Source organism: Phyllobates terribilis, unplaced genomic scaffold (assembly GCF_046119375.1).
Source record: "Phyllobates terribilis strain yellow unplaced genomic scaffold, ASM4611937v1 Scaffold_3__8_contigs__length_932513732, whole genome shotgun sequence".
NCBI lineage: Eukaryota > Metazoa > Chordata > Amphibia > Anura > Dendrobatidae > Phyllobates > Phyllobates terribilis.
In genome coordinates, this window is record NW_027362763.1 from 879,410,006 (window position 1) to 879,428,092 (window position 18,087).

The 18,087-nt window shown below is 34.5% G+C and overlaps 22 non-coding genes across 22 annotated transcripts; all 22 read left to right on the plus strand.

Annotated features, from left to right (window-relative positions):
* Positions 1-529: 529 nt before the first annotated feature.
* Positions 530-612, plus strand: TRNAL-UAA (transfer RNA leucine (anticodon UAA)). Its single transcript has one exon. It is a non-coding gene; the product is annotated as a tRNA-Leu (tRNA).
* Positions 613-1,391: 779 nt separating this feature from the next.
* Positions 1,392-1,474, plus strand: TRNAL-UAA (transfer RNA leucine (anticodon UAA)). The gene has a single exon. It is a non-coding gene; the product is annotated as a tRNA-Leu (tRNA).
* Positions 1,475-2,253: 779 nt separating this feature from the next.
* Positions 2,254-2,336, plus strand: TRNAL-UAA (transfer RNA leucine (anticodon UAA)). Its single transcript has one exon. It is a non-coding gene; the product is annotated as a tRNA-Leu (tRNA).
* A 779-nt stretch (positions 2,337-3,115) lies between these two features.
* Positions 3,116-3,198, plus strand: TRNAL-UAA (transfer RNA leucine (anticodon UAA)). The gene has a single exon. It is a non-coding gene; the product is annotated as a tRNA-Leu (tRNA).
* Positions 3,199-3,977: 779 nt separating this feature from the next.
* On the plus strand, positions 3,978-4,060 carry TRNAL-UAA (transfer RNA leucine (anticodon UAA)). Its single transcript has one exon. It is a non-coding gene; the product is annotated as a tRNA-Leu (tRNA).
* Positions 4,061-4,839: 779 nt separating this feature from the next.
* On the plus strand, positions 4,840-4,922 carry TRNAL-UAA (transfer RNA leucine (anticodon UAA)). The gene has a single exon. It is a non-coding gene; the product is annotated as a tRNA-Leu (tRNA).
* A 779-nt stretch (positions 4,923-5,701) lies between these two features.
* Positions 5,702-5,784, plus strand: TRNAL-UAA (transfer RNA leucine (anticodon UAA)). The gene has a single exon. It is a non-coding gene; the product is annotated as a tRNA-Leu (tRNA).
* A 779-nt stretch (positions 5,785-6,563) lies between these two features.
* TRNAL-UAA (transfer RNA leucine (anticodon UAA)) lies at positions 6,564-6,646 on the plus strand. Its single transcript has one exon. It is a non-coding gene; the product is annotated as a tRNA-Leu (tRNA).
* A 779-nt stretch (positions 6,647-7,425) lies between these two features.
* Positions 7,426-7,508, plus strand: TRNAL-UAA (transfer RNA leucine (anticodon UAA)). The gene has a single exon. It is a non-coding gene; the product is annotated as a tRNA-Leu (tRNA).
* A 473-nt stretch (positions 7,509-7,981) lies between these two features.
* TRNAL-UAA (transfer RNA leucine (anticodon UAA)) lies at positions 7,982-8,064 on the plus strand. The gene has a single exon. It is a non-coding gene; the product is annotated as a tRNA-Leu (tRNA).
* A 779-nt stretch (positions 8,065-8,843) lies between these two features.
* Positions 8,844-8,926, plus strand: TRNAL-UAA (transfer RNA leucine (anticodon UAA)). The gene has a single exon. It is a non-coding gene; the product is annotated as a tRNA-Leu (tRNA).
* A 777-nt stretch (positions 8,927-9,703) lies between these two features.
* On the plus strand, positions 9,704-9,786 carry TRNAL-UAA (transfer RNA leucine (anticodon UAA)). Its single transcript has one exon. It is a non-coding gene; the product is annotated as a tRNA-Leu (tRNA).
* A 473-nt stretch (positions 9,787-10,259) lies between these two features.
* TRNAL-UAA (transfer RNA leucine (anticodon UAA)) lies at positions 10,260-10,342 on the plus strand. The gene has a single exon. It is a non-coding gene; the product is annotated as a tRNA-Leu (tRNA).
* A 779-nt stretch (positions 10,343-11,121) lies between these two features.
* TRNAL-UAA (transfer RNA leucine (anticodon UAA)) lies at positions 11,122-11,204 on the plus strand. Its single transcript has one exon. It is a non-coding gene; the product is annotated as a tRNA-Leu (tRNA).
* A 779-nt stretch (positions 11,205-11,983) lies between these two features.
* Positions 11,984-12,066, plus strand: TRNAL-UAA (transfer RNA leucine (anticodon UAA)). Its single transcript has one exon. It is a non-coding gene; the product is annotated as a tRNA-Leu (tRNA).
* Positions 12,067-12,845: 779 nt separating this feature from the next.
* On the plus strand, positions 12,846-12,928 carry TRNAL-UAA (transfer RNA leucine (anticodon UAA)). The gene has a single exon. It is a non-coding gene; the product is annotated as a tRNA-Leu (tRNA).
* Positions 12,929-13,401: 473 nt separating this feature from the next.
* On the plus strand, positions 13,402-13,484 carry TRNAL-UAA (transfer RNA leucine (anticodon UAA)). The gene has a single exon. It is a non-coding gene; the product is annotated as a tRNA-Leu (tRNA).
* A 779-nt stretch (positions 13,485-14,263) lies between these two features.
* On the plus strand, positions 14,264-14,346 carry TRNAL-UAA (transfer RNA leucine (anticodon UAA)). The gene has a single exon. It is a non-coding gene; the product is annotated as a tRNA-Leu (tRNA).
* Positions 14,347-15,125: 779 nt separating this feature from the next.
* TRNAL-UAA (transfer RNA leucine (anticodon UAA)) lies at positions 15,126-15,208 on the plus strand. Its single transcript has one exon. It is a non-coding gene; the product is annotated as a tRNA-Leu (tRNA).
* Positions 15,209-15,987: 779 nt separating this feature from the next.
* TRNAL-UAA (transfer RNA leucine (anticodon UAA)) lies at positions 15,988-16,070 on the plus strand. Its single transcript has one exon. It is a non-coding gene; the product is annotated as a tRNA-Leu (tRNA).
* A 773-nt stretch (positions 16,071-16,843) lies between these two features.
* TRNAL-UAA (transfer RNA leucine (anticodon UAA)) lies at positions 16,844-16,926 on the plus strand. The gene has a single exon. It is a non-coding gene; the product is annotated as a tRNA-Leu (tRNA).
* A 779-nt stretch (positions 16,927-17,705) lies between these two features.
* On the plus strand, positions 17,706-17,788 carry TRNAL-UAA (transfer RNA leucine (anticodon UAA)). Its single transcript has one exon. It is a non-coding gene; the product is annotated as a tRNA-Leu (tRNA).
* The last annotated feature ends 299 nt before the right edge of the window (positions 17,789-18,087 follow it).

Consider the following 18,087-nt stretch of genomic DNA (forward strand, 5'->3'; position numbering starts at 1 on the left):
TCAAACTACAGTCCCAAAAGAAACATATGAGGTCAGAATAGTATGAGAAACTCAGAAATATAATGCAAGCCATTTGCATAAAACATTATCTACTAGAAGCTTGGGATCCAGAAAGGAGATGGCCATGGTACGTAGGATGTCAAGAAATGCAAAATATGCCTGATAAAATCAGGAGTATGCTACACTGATGAATTTGTCAGGAATGAGCTTCTTTGGAGAGGTTAAACTGTCTAAAGATATTCAAATTTTGCGCTTAGTGTTGTTGAAAAATCAAGGTGGCATTTTATTCCAATATTCACTCTTTGTCACCAATCTAAACATATAGCCAAAAATGAAATTCCATATAATGAGGAAACTTAATGTTGTTGCATAAAATTTACAGTCAACACAAGGGTTTACAGTAGAGGCCAATCTAATGCTCTTGATAAGTGGCTTATAAAATAAGAAATCTGTTAGTGCAAAATTTATAAGAAAACATTTGTTTAATAACAATCACCTGTGTATGAAAGATGCATTCATCAGTGAATTGACCAGGATGGCCGAGTGGTTAAGGCGTTGGACTTAAGATCCAATGGATATGTATCCACGTGGGTTCGAACCCCACTCCTGGTATGATTTTTACACTTCAAGTTAGTTAAGGTTTCTCAAAACAGAGTGATGATTGAGCAAAAGGAGAGCTATTATTGTCCGATAGTATCATTATATTTCTACGATAACTGTGACCATCGCCCTCTTAAGTTTATCATTTTGATTATGAATATAATCTCTTTTACATCAGATCATGATTTTACAGTAAGTTCCAAGCTTTATCCAAGAGGAAAGTTTAGGGATAAAGGGAAAGTTGATTTATTGAGATAAATATTCAAACTACAGTCCCAAAAGAAACATATGAGGTCAGAATAGTATGAGAAACTCAGAAATATAATGCAAGCCATTTGCATAAAACATTATCTACTAGAAGCTTGGGATCCAGAAAGGAGATGGCCATGGTACGTAGGATGTCAAGAAATGCAAAATCTGCCTGATAAAATCAGGAGTATGCTAAACTGATGAATTTGTCAGGAATGAGCTTCTTTGGAGAGGTTAAACTGTCTAAAGATATTCAAATTTTGCGCTTAGTGTTGTTGAAAAATCAAGGTGGCATTTTATTCCAATATTCACTCTTTGTCACCAATCTAAACATATAGCCAAAAATGAAATTCCATATAATGAGGAAACTTAATGTTGTTGCATAAAATTTACAGTCAACACAAGGGTTTACAGTAGAGGCCAATCTAATGCTCTTGATAAGTGGCTTATAAAATAAGAAATCTGTTAGTGCAAAATTTATAAGAAAACATTTGTTTAATAACAATCACCTGTGTATGAAAGATGCATTCATCAGTGAATTGACCAGGATGGCCGAGTGGTTAAGGCGTTGGACTTAAGATCCAATGGATATGTATCCACGTGGGTTCGAACCCCACTCCTGGTATGATTTTTACACTTCAAGTTAGTTAAGGTTTCTCAAAACAGAGTGATGATTGAGCAAAAGGAGAGCTATTAATGTCCGATAGTATCATTATATTTCTACGATAACTGTGACCATCGCCCTCTTAAGTTTATCATTTTGATTATGAATATAATCTCTTTTACATCAGATCATGATTTTACAGTAAGTTCCAAGCTTTATCCAAGAGGAAAGTTTAGGGATAAAGGGAAAGTTGATTTATTGAGATAAATATTCAAACTACAGTCCCAAAAGAAACATATGAGGTCAGAATAGTATGAGAAACTCAGAAATATAATGCAAGCCATTTGCATAAAACATTATCTACTAGAAGCTTGGGATCCAGAAAGGAGATGGCCATGGTACGTAGGATGTCAAGAAATGCAAAATCTGCCTGATAAAATCAGGAGTATGCTAAACTGATGAATTTGTCAGGAATGAGCTTCTTTGGAGAGGTTAAACTGTCTAAAGATATTCAAATTTTGCGCTTAGTGTTGTTGAAAAATCAAGGTGGCATTTTATTCCAATATTCACTCTTTGTCACCAATCTAAACATATAGCCAAAAATGAAATTCCATATAATGAGGAAACTTAATGTTGTTGCATAAAATTTACAGTCAACACAAGGGTTTACAGTAGAGGCCAATCTAATGCTCTTGATAAGTGGCTTATAAAATAAGAAATCTGTTAGTGCAAAATTTATAAGAAAACATTTGTTTAATAACAATCACCTGTGTATGAAAGATGCATTCATCCGTGAATTGACCAGGATGGCCGAGTGGTTAAGGCGTTGGACTTAAGATCCAATGGATATGTATCCACGTGGGTTCGAACCCCACTCCTGGTATGATTTTTACACTTGAAGTTAGTTAAGGTTTCTCAAAACAGAGTGATGATTGAGCAAAAGGAGAGCTATTATTGTCCGATAGTATCATTATATTTCTACGATAACTGTGACCATCGCCCTCTTAAGTTTATCATTTTGATTATGAATATAATCTCTTTTACATCAGATCATGATTTTACAGTAAGTTCCAAGCTTTATCCAAGAGGAAAGTTTAGGGATAAAGGGAAAGTTGATTTATTGAGATAAATATTCAAACTACAGTCCCAAAAGAAACATATGAGGTCAGAATAGTATGAGAAACTCAGAAATATAATGCAAGCCATTTGCATAAAACATTATCTACTAGAAGCTTGGGATCCAGAAAGGAGATGGCCATGGTACGTAGGATGTCAAGAAATGCAAAATCTGCCTGATAAAATCAGGAGTATGCTAAACTGATGAATTTGTCAGGAATGAGCTTCTTTGGAGAGGTTAAACTGTCTAAAGATATTCAAATTTTGCGCTTAGTGTGGTTGAAAAATCAAGGTGGCATTTTATTCCAATATTCACTCTTTGTCACCAATCTAAACATATAGCCAAAAATGAAATTCCATATAATGAGGAAACTTAATGTTGTTGCATAAAATTTACAGTCAACACAAGGGTTTACAGTAGAGGCCAATCTAATGCTCTTGATAAGTGGCTTATAAAATAAGAAATCTGTTAGTGCAAAATTTATAAGAAAACATTTGTTTAATAACAATCACCTGTGTATGAAAGATGCATTCATTAGTGAATTGACCAGGATGGCCGAGTGGTTAAGGCGTTGGACTTAAGATCCAATGGATATGTATCCACGTGGGTTCGAACCCCACTCCTGGTATGATTTTTACACTTCAAGTTAGTTAAGGTTTCTCAAAACAGAGTGATGATTGAGCAAAAGGAGAGCTATTAATGTCCGATAGTATCATTATATTTCTACGATAACTGTGACCATCGCCCTCTTAAGTTTATCATTTTGATTATGAATATAATCTCTTTTACATCAGATCATGATTTTACAGTAAGTTCCAAGCTTTATCCAAGAGGAAAGTTTAGGGATAAAGGGAAAGTTGATTTATTGAGATAAATATTCAAACTACAGTCCCAAAAGAAACATATGAGGTCAGAATAGTATGAGAAACTCAGAAATATAATGCAAGCCATTTGCATAAAACATTATCTACTAGAAGCTTGGGATCCAGAAAGGAGATGGCCATGGTACGTAGGATGTCAAGAAATGCAAAATCTGCCTGATAAAATCAGGAGTATGCTAAACTGATGAATTTGTCAGGAATGAGCTTCTTTGGAGAGGTTAAACTGTCTAAAGATATTCAAATTTTGCGCTTAGTGTTGTTGAAAAATCAAGGTGGCATTTTATTCCAATATTCACTCTTTGTCACCAATCTAAACATATAGCCAAAAATGAAATTCCATATAATGAGGAAACTTAATGTTGTTGTATAAAATTTACAGTCAACACAAGGGTTTACAGTAGAGGCCAATCTAATGCTCTTGATAAGTGGCTTATAAAATAAGAAATCTGTTAGTGCAAAATTTATAAGAAAACATTTGTTTAATAACAATCACCTGTGTATGAAAGATGCATTCATCAGTGAATTGACCAGGATGGCCGAGTGGTTAAGGCGTTGGACTTAAGATCCAATGGATATGTATCCACGTGGGTTCGAACCCCACTCCTGGTATGATTTTTACACTTCAAGTTAGTTAAGGTTTCTCAAAACAGAGTGATGATTGAGCAAAAGGAGAGCTATTATTGTCCGATAGTATCATTATATTTCTACGATAACTGTGACCATCGCCCTCTTAAGTTTATCATTTTGATTATGAATATAATCTCTTTTACATCAGATCTTGATTTTACAGTAAGTTCCAAGCTTTATCCAAGAGGAAAGTTTAGGGATAAAGGGAAAGTTGATTTATTGAGATAAATATTCAAACTACAGTCCCAAAAGAAACATATGAGGTCAGAATAGTATGAGAAACTCAGAAATATAATGCAAGCCATTTGCATAAAACATTATCTACTAGAAGCTTGGGATCCAGAAAGGAGATGGCCATGGTACGTAGGATGTCAAGAAATGCAAAATCTGCCTGATAAAATCAGGAGTATGCTAAACTGATGAATTTGTCAGGAATGAGCTTCTTTGGAGAGGTTAAACTGTCTAAAGATATTCAAATTTTGCGCTTAGTGTTGTTGAAAAATCAAGGTGGCATTTTATTCCAATATTCACTCTTTGTCACCAATCTAAACATATAGCCAAAAATGAAATTCCATATAATGAGGAAACTTAATGTTGTTGCATAAAATTTACAGTCAACACAAGGGTTTACAGTAGAGGCCAATCTAATGCTCTTGATAAGTGGCTTATAAAATAAGAAATCTGTTAGTGCAAAATTTATAAGAAAACATTTGTTTAATAACAATCACCTGTGTATGAAAGATGCATTCATCAGTGAATTGACCAGGATGGCCGAGTGGTTAAGGCGTTGGACTTAAGATCCAATGGATATGTATCCACGTGGGTTCGAACCCCACTCCTGGTATGATTTTTACACTTCAAGTTGGTTAAGGTTTCTCAAAACAGAGTGATGATTGAGCAAAAGGAGAGCTATTAATGTCCGATAGTATCATTATATTTCTACGATAACTGTGACCATCGCCCTCTTAAGTTTATCATTTTGATTATGAATATAATCTCTTTTACATCAGATCATGATTTTACAGTAAGTTCCAAGCTTTATCCAAGAGGAAAGTTTAGGGATAAAGGGAAAGTTGATTTATTGAGATAAATATTCAAACTACAGTCCCAAAAGAAACATATGAGGTCAGAATAGTATGAGAAACTCAGAAATATAATGCAAGCCATTTGCATAAAACATTATCTACTAGAAGCTTGGGATCCAGAAAGGAGATGGCCATGGTACGTAGGATGTCAAGAAATGCAAAATCTGCCTGATAAAATCAGGAGTATGCTAAACTGATGAATTTGTCAGGAATGAGCTTCTTTGGAGAGGTTAAACTGTCTAAAGATATTCAAATTTTGCGCTTAGTGTTGTTGAAAAATCAAGGTGGCATTTTATTCCAATATTCACTCTTTGTCACCAATCTAAACATATAGCCAAAAATGAAATTCCATATAATGAGGAAACTTAATGTTGTTGCATAAAATTTACAGTCAACACAAGGGTTTACAGTAGAGGCCAATCTAATGCTCTTGATAAGTGGCTTATAAAATAAGAAATCTGTTAGTGCAAAATTTATAAGAAAACATTTGTTTAATAACAATCACCTGTGTATGAAAGATGCATTCATCAGTGAATTGACCAGGATGGCCGAGTGGTTAAGGTGTTGGACTTAAGATCCAATGGATATGTATCCACGTGGGTTCGAACCCCACTCCTGGTATGATTTTTACACTTCAAGTTAGTTAAGGTTTCTCAAAACAGAGTGATGATTGAGCAAAAGGAGAGCTATTATTGTCCGATAGTATCATTATATTTCTACGATAACTGTGACCATCGCCCTCTTAAGTTTATCATTTTGATTATGAATATAATCTCTTTTACATCAGATCATGATTTTACAGTAAGTTCCAAGCTTTATCCAAGAGGAAAGTTTAGGGATAAAGGGAAAGTTGATTTATTGAGATAAATATTCAAACTACAGTCCCAAAAGAAACATATGAGGTCAGAATAGTATGAGAAACTCAGAAATATAATGCAAGCCATTTGCATAAAACATTATCTACTAGAAGCTTGGGATCCAGAAAGGAGATGGCCATGGTACGTAGGATGTCAAGAAATGCAAAATCTGCCTGATAAAATCAGGAGTATGCTAAACTGATGAATTTGTCAGGAATGAGCTTCTTTGGAGAGGTTAAACTGTCTAAAGATATTCAAATTTTGCGCTTAGTGTTGTTGAAAAATCAAGGTGGCATTTTATTCCAATATTCACTCTTTGTCACCAATCTAAACATATAGCCAAAAATGAAATTCCATATAATGAGGAAACTTAATGTTGTTGCATAAAATTTACAGTCAACACAAGGGTTTACAGTAGAGGCCAATCTAATGCTCTTGATAAGTGGCTTATAAAATAAGAAATCTGTTAGTGCAAAATTTATAAGAAAACATTTGTTTAATAACAATCACCTGTGTATGAAAGATGCATTCATCAGTGAATTGACCAGGATGGCCGAGTGGTTAAGGCGTTGGACTTAAGATCCAATGGATATGTATCCATGTGGGTTCGAACCCCACTCCTGGTATGATTTTTACACTTCAAGTTAGTTAAGGTTTCTCAAAACAGAGTGATGATTGAGCAAAAGGAGAGCTATTAATGTCCGATAGTATCATTATATTTCTACGATAACTGTGACCATCGCCCTCTTAAGTTTATCATTTTGATTATGAATATAATCTCTTTTACATCAGATCATGATTTTACAGTAAGTTCCAAGCTTTATCCAAGAGGAAAGTTTAGGGATAAAGGGAAAGTTGATTTATTGAGATAAATATTCAAACTACAGTCCCAAAAGAAACATATGAGGTCAGAATAGTATGAGAAACTCAGAAATATAATGCAAGCCATTTGCATAAAACATTATCTACTAGAAGCTTGGGATCCAGAAAGGAGATGGCCATGGTACGTAGGATGTCAAGAAATGCAAAATCTGCCTGATAAAATCAGGAGTATGCTAAACTGATGAATTTGTCAGGAATGAGCTTCTTTGGAGAGGTTAAACTGTCTAAAGATATTCAAATTTTGCGCTTAGTGTTGTTGAAAAATCAAGGTGGCATTTTATTCCAATATTCACTCTTTGTCACCAATCTAAACATATAGCCAAAAATGAAATTCCATATAATGAGGAAACTTAATGTTGTTGCATAAAATTTACAGTCAACACAAGGGTTTACAGTAGAGGCCAATCTAATGCTCTTGATAAGTGGCTTATAAAATAAGAAATCTGTTAGTGCAAAATTTAAAAGAAAACATTTGTTTAATAACAATCACCTGTGTATGAAAGATGCATTCATCAGTGAATTGACCAGGATGGCCGAGTGGTTAAGGCGTTGGACTTAAGATCCAATGGATATGTATCCACGTGGGTTCAAACCCCACTCCTGGTATGATTTTAACACTTGAACGATAAAACAATAATAGCCCTCCTTTGGCTCAATCATCACTCCGTTTTGAGAAACCTTGACTAACTTCAAGTGTAAAAATCATACCAGGAGTGGGGTTCGAATTTTATCGTTTTGATTATGAAAATAATCTCTTTTACATCAGATCATTATTTTACAGTAAGTTCCAAGCTTTATCCAGGAGGAAAGTTTAGGGATAAAGGGAAAGTTGATTTATTGAGATAAATATTCAAACTACAGTCCCAAAAGAAACATATGAGGTCAGAATATTATGAGAAACTCAGAAATATAATGCAAGCCATTTGCTGAAAACATTATCTACTAGAAGTTTGGGATCCAATCTAATGCTCTTGATAAGTGGCTTATAAAATAAGAAATCTGTTTGTGCAATATTTATAAGAAAACATTTGTTTAATAACCATCACCTGTGTATGAAAGATGCATTGCTCAGTGAATTGACCAGGATGGCTGAGTGGTTAAGGCATAGGCCTTAAGATCCAATGGATATGTATCCGCGTGGGTTCAAACCCCACTGCTGGTATGACTTTTACACTTGAAGTTAGACAAGGTTTCTCAAAATGGAGTGATGATTGGACAAAAGGAAAGCTGTTATTGTCCAATAGTATCGTCATATTTCTACGATAACTGTGACCATCGCCCTCTCAATTTTATCGTTTTGATTATGAAAATAATCTCTTTTACATCAGATCATGATTTTACAGTAAGTTCCAAGCTTTATCCAAGAGGAAAGTTTAGGGATAAAGGGAAAGTTGATTTATTGAGATAAATATTCAAACTACAGTCCCAAAAGAAACATATGAGGTCAGAATAATATGAGAAACTCTGAAATATAATGCAAGCCATTTGCATAAAACATTATCTACTAGAAGTTTAGGATCTTGAAAGGAGATGGCCATTGTACGTAGGATGTCAAGAAATGTAAAATCTGCCTGAGAAACTCTGGAGTATGGTACACTGATGAATTTGTCAAGTATGAGCTTCTTTGGAGAGGTTAAACTGTCTAAAGATACTCAAATTTTGCCCTTAGTGTTGTTGAAAAGTCAAGGTGGCATTTTATTCCAATATTCACTCTTTGTCACCACTCTAAACATATTGCCAAAAATGAAATTCCACATACCGAGGAAACTTAATGTTGTTGCATAAAATTTACAGTGAAAACAAGGGTTTACAGTAGAGGCCAATCTAATGCTCTTGATAAGTGGCTTATAAAATAAGAAATCTGTTAGTGCAAAATTTATAAGAAAACATTTGTTTAATAACCATCACCTGTGTATGAAAGATGCATTCTTCTGTGAATTGACTAGGATGGCCGAGTGGTTAAGGTGTTGGACTTAAGATCCAATGGATATGTATCCACGTGGGTTCGAACCCCACTCCTGGTAAGATTTTTACACTTGAAGTTTGTCAAGGTTTCTCAAAACGGAGTGATGATTGAGCAAAAGGAGAGCTATTATTGTCCGATAGTATCGTTATATTTCTTCGATAACTGTGACCATCGCCCTCTTAAGTTTATCATTTTGATTTTGAAAATAATCTTTTACATCAGATCATGATTTTACAGTAAGTTCCAAGCTTTATCCAAGAGTAAAGTTTAGGGATAAAGGGAAAGTTGATTTATTGAGATAAATATTCAAACTACAGTCCCAAAAGAAACATATGAGGTCAGAATAATATGAGAAACTCAGAAATATAATGCAAGCCATTTGCTGAAAACATTATCTACTAGAAGTTTGGGATCCAGAAAGGAGATGGCCATTGTATGTAGGATGTCAAGAAATGTAAAATCTGCCTGAGAAAATCTGGAGTATGGTAAACTGATGAATTTGTCAAGTATGAGCTTCTTTGGAGAGGTTAAACTGTCTAAAGAAACTCAAATTTTGCCCTTAGTTTTGTTGAAAAATGAAGGTGGCATTTTATTCCAATATTCACTCTTTGTCACCAATCTAAACATATAGCCAAAAATGAAATTCCACATACCGAGGAAACTTAATGTTGTTGCAAAAAATTTACAGTCAAAACAAGGGTTTACAGTAGAGGCCAATCTAATGCTCTTGATAAGTGGCTTATAAAATAAGAAATCTGTTAGTGCAAAATTTATAAGAAAACATTTGTTTAATAACAATCACCTGGGTATGAAAGATGCATTTCTCATTGAATTGACCAGGATGGCCGAGTGGTTAAGGCATTGGACTTAAAATCCAATGGATATGTATCCACGTGGGTTCAAACCCCACTCCTGGTATGATTTTAACACTTGAACGATAAAACAATAATAGCCCTCCTTTGGCTCAATCATCACTCCGTTTTGAGAAACCTTGACTAACTTCAAGTGTAAAAATCATACCAGGAGTGGGGTTTGAATTTTATCGTTTTGATTATGAAAATAATCTCTTTTACATCAGATCATTATTTTACAGTAAGTTCCAAGCTTTATCCAGGAGGAAAGTTTAGGGATAAAGGGAAAGTTGATTTATTGAGATAAATATTCAAACTACAGTCCCAAAAGAAACATATGAGGTCAGAATATTATGAGAAACTCAGAAATATAATGCAAGCCATTTGCTGAAAACATTATCTACTAGAAGTTTGGGATCCAATCTAATGCTCTTGATAAGTGGCTTATAAAATAAGAAATCTGTTTGTGCAATATTTATAAGAAAACATTTGTTTAATAACCATCACCTGTGTATGAAAGATGCATTGCTCAGTGAATTGACCAGGATGGCTGAGTGGTTAAGGCATAGGCCTTAAGATCCAATGGATATGTATCCGCGTGGGTTCAAACCCCACTGCTGGTATGACTTTTACACTTGACGTTAGACAAGGTTTCTCAAAATGGAGTGATGATTGGACAAAAGGAAAGCTGTTATTGTCCAATAGTATCGTCATATTTCTACGACAACTGTGACCATCGCCCTCTCAATTTTATCGTTTTGATTATGAAAATAATCTCTTTTACATCAGATCATGATTTTACAGTAAGTTCCAAGCTTTATCCAAGAGGAAAGTTTAGGGATAAAGGGAAAGTTGATTTATTGAGATAAATATTCAAACTACAGTCCCAAAAGAAACATATGAGGTCAGAATAATATGAGAAACTCAGAAATATAATGCAAGCCATTTGCATAAAACATTATCTACTAGAAGTTTAGGATCTTGAAAAGAGATGGCCATTGTACGTAGGATGTCAAGAAATGTAAAATCTGCCTGAGAAACTCTGGAGTATGGTAAACTGATGAATTTGTCAAGTATGAGCTTCTTTGGAGAGGTTAAACTGTCTAAAGATACTCAAATTTTGCCCTTAGTGTTGTTGAAAAGTCAAGGTGGCATTTTATTCCAATATTCACTCTTTGTCACCACTCTAAACATATTGCCAAAAATGAAATTCCACATACCGAGGAAACTTAATGTTGTTGCATAAAATTTACAGTGAAAACAAGGGTTTACAGTAGAGGCCAATCTAATGCTCTTGATAAGTGGCTTATAAAATAAGAAATCTGTTAGTGCAAAATTTATAAGAAAACATTTGTTTAATAACCATCACCTGTGTATGAAAGATGCATTCTTCAGCGAATTGACTAGGATGGCCGAGTGGTTAAGGTGTTGGACTTAAGATCCAATGGATATGTATCCACGTGGGTTCGAACCCCACTCCTGGTAAGATTTTTACACTTGAAGTTAGTCAAGGTTTCTCAAAACGGAGTGATGATTGAGCAAAAGGAGAGCTATTATTGTCCGATAGTATCGTTATATTTCTTCGATAACTGTGACCATCGCCCTCTTAAGTTTATCATTTTGATTATGAAAATAATCTCTTTTACATCAGATCATGATTTTACAGTAAGTTCCAAGCTTTATCCAAGAGGAAAGTTTAGGGATAAAGGGAAAGTTGATTTATTGAGATAAATATTCAAACTACAGTCCCAAAAGAAACATATGAGGTCAGAATAATATGAGAAACTCAGAAATATAATGCAAGCCATTTGCTGAAAACATTATCTACTAGAAGTTTGGGATCCAGAAAGGAGATGGCCATTGTATGTAGGATGTCAAGAAATGTAAAATCTGCCTGAGAAAATCTGGAGTATGGTAAACTGATGAATTTGTCAAGTATGAGCTTCTTTGGAGAGGTTAAACTGTCTAAAGAAACTCAAATTTTGCCCTTAGTTTTGTTGAAAAATGAAGGTGGCATTTTATTCCAATATTCACTCTTTGTCACCAATCTAAACATATAGCCAAAAATGAAATTCCACATACCGAGGAAACTTAATGTTGTTGCAAAAAATTTACAGTCAAAACAAGGGTTTACAGTAGAGGCCAATCTAATGCTCTTGATAAGTGGCTTATAAAATAAGAAATCTGTTAGTGCAAAATTTATAAGAAAACATTTGTTTAATAACCATCACCTCTGTATGAAAGATGCATTCATCAGTGAATTGACCAGGATGGCCGAGTGGTTAAGGCGTTGGACTTAAGATCCAATGGATATGTATCCACGTGGGTTCGAACCCCACTCCTGGTATGATTTTTACACTTGAAGTTAGTTAAGGTTTCTCAAAACAGATTGATGATTGAGCAAAAGGAGAGCTATTATTGTCCGATAGTATCATTATATTTCTACGATAACTGTGACCATCGCCCTCTTAAGTTTATCATTTTGATTATGAATATAATCTCTTTTACATCAGATCATGATTTTACAGTAAGTTCCAAGCTTTATCCAAGAGGAAAGTTTAGGGATAAAGGGAAAGTTGATTTATTGAGATAAATATTCAAACTACAGTCCCAAAAGAAACATATGAGGTCAGAATAGTATGAGAAACTCAGAAATATAATGCAAGCCATTTGCATAAAACATTATCTACTAGAAGCTTGGGATCCAGAAAGGAGATGGCCATGGTACGTAGGATGTCAAGAAATGCAAAATCTGCCTGATAAAATCAGGAGTATGCTAAACTGATGAATTTGTCAGGAATGAGCTTCTTTGGAGAGGTTAAACTGTCTAAAGATATTCAAATTTTGCGCTTAGTGTTGTTGAAAAATCAAGGTGGCATTTTATTCCAATATTCACTCTTTGTCACCAATCTAAACATATAGCCAAAAATGAAATTCCATATAATGAGGAAACTTAATGTTGTTGCATAAAATTTACAGTCAACACAAGGGTTTACAGTAGAGGCCAATCTAATGCTCTTGATAAGTGGCTTATAAAATAAGAAATCTGTTAGTGCAAAATTTATAAGAAAACATTTGTTTAATAACCATCACCTGTGTATGAAAGATGCATCTATCAGTGAATTGACCAGGATGGCCGAGTGGTTAAGGCGTTGGACTTAAGATCCAATGGATATGTATCCACGTGGGTTCGAACCCCACTCCTGGTATGATTTTAACACTTGAACGATAAAACAATAATATCCCTCTTTTGGCTCAATCATCACTCCGTTTTGAGAAACCTTGACTAACTTCAAGTGTAAAAATCATACCAGGAGTGGGGTTCGAATTTTATCGTTTTGATTATGAAAATAATCTCTTTTACATCAGATCATGATTTTACAGTAAGTTCCAAGCTTTATCCAGGAGGAAAGTTTAGGGATAAAGGGAAAGTTGATTTATTGAGATAAATATTCAAACTACAGTCCCAAAAGAAACATATGAGGTCAGAATAATATGAGAAACTCAGAAATATAATGCAAGCCATTTGCTGAAAACATTATCTACTAGAAGTTTGGGATCCAATCTAATGCTCTTGATAAGTGGCTTATAAAATAAGAAATCTGTTTGTGCAATATTTATAAGAAAACATTTGTTTAATAACCATCACCTGTGTATGAAAGATGCATTGCTCAGTGAATTGACCAGGATGGCTGAGTGGTTAAGGCATAGGCCTTAAGATCCAATGGATATGTATCCGCGTGGGTTCAAACCCCACTGCTGGTATGACTTTTACACTTGAAGTTAGACAAGGTTTCTCAAAATGGAGTGATGATTGGACAAAAGGAAAGCTGTTATTGTCCAGTAGTATCGTCATATTTCTACGATAACTGTGACCATCGCCCTCTCAATTTTATCGTTTTGATTATGAAAATAATCTCTTTTACATCAGATCATGATTTTACAGTAAGTTCCAAGCTTTATCCAAGAGGAAAGTTTAGGGATAAAGGGAAAGTTGATTTATTGAGATAAATATTCAAACTACAGTCCCAAAAGAAACATATGAGGTCAGAATAATATGAGAAACTCAGAAATATAATGCAAGCCATTTGCATAAAACATTATCTACTAGAAGTTTAGGATCTTGAAAAGAGATGGCCATTGTACGTAGGATGTCAAGAAATGTAAAATCTGCCTGAGAAACTCTGGAGTATGGTAAACTGATGAATTTGTCAAGTATGAGCTTCTTTGGAGAGGTTAAACTGTCTAAAGATACTCAAATTTTGCCCTTAGTGTTGTTGAAAAGTCAAGGTGGCATTTTATTCCAATATTCACTCTTTGTCACCACTCTAAACATATTGCCAAAAATGAAATTCCACATACCGAGGAAACTTAATGTTGTTGCATAAAATTTACAGTGAAAACAAGGGTTTACAGTAGAGGCCAATCTAATGCTCTTGATAAGTGGCTTATAAAATAAGAAATCTGTTAGTGCAAAATTTATAAGAAAACATTTGTTTAATAACCATCACCTGTGTATGAAAGATGCATTCTTCAGCGAATTGACTAGGATGGCCGAGTGGTTAAGGTGTTGGACTTAAGATCCAATGGATATGTATCCACGTGGGTTCGAACCCCACTCCTGGTAAGATTTTTACACTTGAAGTTAGTCAAGGTTTCTCAAAACGGAGTGATGATTGAGCAAAAGGAGAGCTATTATTGTCCGATAGTATCGTTATATTTCTTCGATAACTGTGACCATCGCCCTCTTAAGTTTATCATTTTGATTATGAAAATAATCTCTTTTACATCAGATCATGATTTTACAGTAAGTTCCAAGCTTTATCCAAGAGGAAAGTTTAGGGATAAAGGGAAAGTTGATTTATTGAGATAAATATTCAAACTACAGTCCCAAAAGAAACATATGAGGTCAGAATAATATGAGAAACTCAGAAATATAATGCAAGCCATTTGCTGAAAACATTATCTACTAGAAGTTTGGGATCCAGAAAGGAGATGGCCATTGTATGTAGGATGTCAAGAAATGTAAAATCTGCCTGAGAAAATCTGGAGTATGGTAAACTGATGAATTTGTCAAGTATGAGCTTCTTTGGAGAGGTTAAACTGTCTAAAGAAACTCAAATTTTGCCCTTAGTTTTGTTGAAAAATGAAGGTGGCATTTTATTCCAATATTCACTCTTTGTCACCAATCTAAACATATAGCCAAAAATGAAATTCCACATACCGAGGAAACTTAATGTTGTTGCAAAAAATTTACAGTCAAAACAAGGGTTTACAGTAGAGGCCAATCTAATGCTCTTGATAAGTGGCTTATAAAATAAGAAATCTGTTAGTGCAAAATTTATAAGAAAACATTTGTTTAATAACCATCACCTCTGTATGAAAGATGCATTCATCAGTGAATTGACCAGGATGGCCGAGTGGTTAAGGCGTTGGACTTAAGATCCAATGGATATGTATCCACGTGGGTTCGAACCCCACTCCTGGTATGATTTTTACACTTGAAGTTAGTTAAGGTTTCTCAAAACAGATTGATGATTGAGCAAAAGGAGAGCTATTATTGTCCGATAGTATCATTATATTTCTACGATAACTGTGACCATCGCCCTCTTAAGTTTATCATTTTGATTATGAATATAATCTCTTTTACATCAGATCATGATTTTACAGTAAGTTCCAAGCTTTATCCAAGAGGAAAGTTTAGGGATAAAGGGAAAGTTGATTTATTGAGATAAATATTCAAACTACAGTCCCAAAAGAAACATATGAGGTCAGAATAGTATGAGAAACTCAGAAATATAATGCAAGCCATTTGCATAAAACATTATCTACTAGAAGCTTGGGATCCAGAAAGGAGATGGCCATGGTACGTAGGATGTCAAGAAATGCAAAATCTGCCTGATAAAATCAGGAGTATGCTAAACTGATGAATTTGTCAGGAATGAGCTTCTTTGGAGAGGTTAAACTGTCTAAAGATATTCAAATTTTGCGCTTAGTGTTGTTGAAAAATCAAGGTGGCATTTTATTCCAATATTCACTCTTTGTCACCAATCTAAACATATAGCCAAAAATGAAATTCCATATAATGAGGAAACTTAATGTTGTTGCATAAAATTTACAGTCAACACAAGGGTTTACAGTAGAGGCCAATCTAATGCTCTTGATAAGTGGCTTATAAAATAAGAAATCTGTTAGTGCAAAATTTATAAGAAAACATTTGTTTAATAACCATCACCTGTGTATGAAAGATGCATCTATCAGTGAATTGACCAGGATGGCCGAGTGGTTAAGGCGTTGGACTTAAGATCCAATGGATATGTATCCACGTGGGTTCGAACCCCACTCCTGGTATGATTTTAACACTTGAACGATAAAACAATAATATCCCTCTTTTGGCTCAATCATCACTCCGTTTTGAGAAACCTTGACTAACTTCAAGTGTAAAAATCATACCAGGAGTGGGGTTCGAATTTTATCGTTTTGATTATGAAAATAATCTCTTTTACATCAGATCATGATTTTACAGTAAGTTCCAAGCTTTATCCAGGAGGAAAGTTTAGGGATAAAGGGAAAGTTGATTTATTGAGATAAATATTCAAACTACAGTCCCAAAAGAAACATATGAGGTCAGAATAATATGAGAAACTCAGAAATATAATGCAAGCCATTTGCATAAAACATTATCTACTAGAAATTTGGGATCCAGAAAGGAGATGGCCATTGAACGTAGGATGTCAAGAAATGTAAAATCTGCCTGAGAAAATCTGGAGTATGGTAAACTGATGAATTTGTTAAGTATGAGCTTCTTTGGAGAAGTTAAACTGTCTAAAGATACTCAAATTTTGCGCTTAGTGTTGTTGAAAAATCAAGGTGGCATTTTATTCCAATATTCACTCTTTGTCACCACTCTAAACATATTGCCAAAAATGAAATTCCACATACCGAGGAAACTTAATGTTGTTGCATGAAATTTACAGTCAACAGAAGGGTTTACAGTAGAGGCCAATCTAACGCTCTTGATAAGTGGCTTATAAAATAAGAAATCTGTTGGTGCAATATTTATAAGAAAACATTTGTTTAATAACCATCACCTGTGTATGAAAGATGCATTTCTCAGTGAATTGACCAGGATGGCCGAGTGGTTAAGGCGTTGGCCTTAAGATCCATTGGATATGTATCCGCGTGGGTTCGAACCCCACTCCTGGTATGCTTTTTACACTTGAAGTAAGTCAAGATTTCACATAACGGAGTGATGATTGAGCAAAAGGAGAGCTGTTATTGTCCGATAGTATCGTCATATTTCTACGATAACTGTGACCATCGCCCTCTTAAGTTTATCATTTTGATTATGAAAATAATCTCTTTTACATCAGATCATGATTTTACAGTAAGTTCCAAGCTTTATCCAAGAGGAAAGTTTAGGGATAAAGGGAAAGTTGATTTATTGAGACAAATATTCAAATTACAGTCCCAAAAGAAACATATGAGGTCAGAATAATATGAGAAACTCAGAAATATAATGCAAGCCATTTGCATAAAACATTATCTACTAGAAGTTTGGGATCCAGAAAGGAGATGGCCCTGGTAGGTAGGATGTCAAGAAATGCAAAATCTGCCTGAGAAAATCAGGAGTATGCTAAACTGATGAATTTGTCAGGAATGAGCTTCTTTGGAGAGGTTAAACTGTCTAAAGATATTCAAATTTTGCACTTAGTGTTGTTGAAAAATGAAGGTGACATTTTATTCCAATATTCACTCTTTGTCACCACTCTAAACATATTGCCAAAAATGAAATTCTACATACCGAGGAAACTTAATGTTGCTGCATGAAATTTACAGTCAACAGAAGGGTTTACAGTAGAGGCCAATCTAATGCTCTTGATAAGTGGCTTATAAAATAAGAAATCTGTTTGTGCAATATTTATAAGAAAACATTTGTTTAATAACCATCACCTGTGTATGAAAGATGAGTTGCTCAGTGAATTGACCAGGATGGCTGAGTGGTTAAGGTGTTGGACTTAAGATCCAATGGATATGTATCTGCGTGGGTTTGAACCCTACTCCTGGTATGACTATTACACTTGAAGATAGACAAGGCTTCTCAAAATGGAGTGATGATTGAGCAAAAGGAAAGCTGTTATTGTCCAATAGTATCGTCATATTTCTACGATAACTGTGACCATCACCCTCTCAATTTTATCGTTTTGATTATGAAAATAATCTCTTTTACATCAGATCATGATTTTACAGTAAGTTCCAAGCTTTATCCAAGAGGAAAGTTTAGGGATAAAGGGAAAGTTGATTTATTGAGATAAATATTCAAACTACAGTCCCAAAAGAAACATATGAGGTCAGAATAATATGAGAA